Here is a 1,789-nt window from a genome sequence, read left to right on the forward strand (position 1 = left end):
AACAGCCACCTTCTTCAACTGATGCTTCTCTACCACGGGGGCAGAGCCCGCCCCTGCATTTCTTCTTCATCTTCTCCAAGGAAGCATTTCTTGAGGCGTCAGAAGAAGACAGCTAGACTACCTCAGTGCTTTCAAGACATGTACTCCTGAACCAAAGGGGAGAAATTACAGGGAGATTCCTCCCCAAAACACCCTGGCTGTTTACCCTACACCTGCATTCCCTTGGACAATGGACTCGGTCTCCTTCCCTCTCTCTCTCCCCTCACCCCATTCTCTCATCTGTCTGATGAGGGTAACAGAATGATGGGATAACAGACTCTACCACGAGGTTGCTGTGAGGTTAGGAAAAGCTACGCCATCATTCGTGATTATTTTGACATTTAATTTGTATCCTCCTTGGGTTTTTTAAGACTCGGGTCTTATGAGCAGCTTATGAAAACCCCCATACAGCAAAACAAAGATAATATTTTTCTAGAATAAACCGGCAAGGAAACAGGGCTATCCATTGATCTATAGGGCAGGTTTGCCCCTGGTCTCCATTGCATTTTCCAAAGTGCCCTGACATCCTGAGCTGGAGAAGAAAGTCAAAGGCACCTTACAAATACTGCAGAAAACAAGAAATAATTGATACCTAAGAACTGTCACTCCTGGGAAATCAAACATTGCTGTGGCCATAAATATCAGAAGTTCTCCCTTGAGTACTGAGCTCACAATGATAAAAAAAAAAAAAAAAAAAAAGGAAAAGTCCATGGGCTGGAGAGATGGCTCAGCCGTTAAAGGCTAGGCTCACAACCAAAAAAAAAAAAAAAAAGTCCTTGATATAAGAGTTTATTTGTTAAGTCTATGAAAAAGCATTAAAAAAAATAAGCCATACTATCCTTTAAAAAATAATTCCATCAAAATGTAAGCCAGTTCGAAACTAAAACAGACTATACAATAAAGCAGCTTTGTCCAGGAAATACCCTCCTTTTCTGCCGAGCTGATTGTAGTTCTGTCAATCAACCGATCGTGCAATTCCAAATTAATCTTCCTAAAGCACTGCTTTGTTCCTGCCTCATCCCTGCCCATAAAACACTCAAAGGCTCCCTCCTGCCGGCTGAATTGAACCCGAAGTCCCCAGGCTGGCCGTGCAGGCCCTGTGCAATCTCACTCTCCAATTTGATGAAAAGGGCTCACACATATGCTCCCACCACAGCCCAGGTGAGCACCCATCTTTATCCTGCTGCAAAGACCCCTCCCCTGCGTGTCTCCATGCGTCTCAGCCTCCTCTCACTCACAAATCCTCTTTCAAAGAGGTCTGTTTCTTTTGGCAAATATCTCTGGTCTGGCTGCTATCATTAATGAGGCTTTGTCTGGATGGGAGGGTATCTCCAGCATGCACGTGTCTCAGGCACAGGCTGTGTCCCTGGACCCTCTTAGTTTTGACAAGGCCTATATTACTAGTAGGATCCTAGGCTGTAGAGCACATCCTGACCCCCAGCAGAACACGCCCTTGCTCTGCAGCATCTTGTCTGTGCTGTGTGCCAGCCTGCCCTTGTTTCCACACTACCACACTCCTTACCCAACCTCGGGACCATTCACGAAGCTACCCGGCTCTACCAAGGAGCCATGCTGCCTCTGCGGTGGGTATGGCAGCAGCTCCTATCTGAACTTTGGTGGTTTGATGTTGTTAAAATTATTTGGTGGTAGCCGGGCGGTGGCACCTTTAATCCCAGCACTCGGGAGGCAGAGGCAGGCAGATCTCTGTGAGTTCGAGACCAGCCTGGTCTACAAGAGCTAGTTCCAGGAC

At 46.7% G+C, this 1,789-nt stretch overlaps 1 protein-coding gene across 1 annotated transcript in view; it reads right to left on the minus strand.

The window, feature by feature from the left end:
- The window catches only part of Dnah8 (dynein axonemal heavy chain 8), a 228,267-nt gene that overhangs the window by 68,260 nt on the left and 158,218 nt on the right, over positions 1-1,789 (minus strand). The window lies entirely within an intron of this gene.

This window comes from Microtus ochrogaster, linkage group LG2, assembly GCF_000317375.1.
Source record: "Microtus ochrogaster isolate Prairie Vole_2 linkage group LG2, MicOch1.0, whole genome shotgun sequence".
Lineage (NCBI taxonomy): Eukaryota > Metazoa > Chordata > Mammalia > Rodentia > Cricetidae > Microtus > Microtus ochrogaster.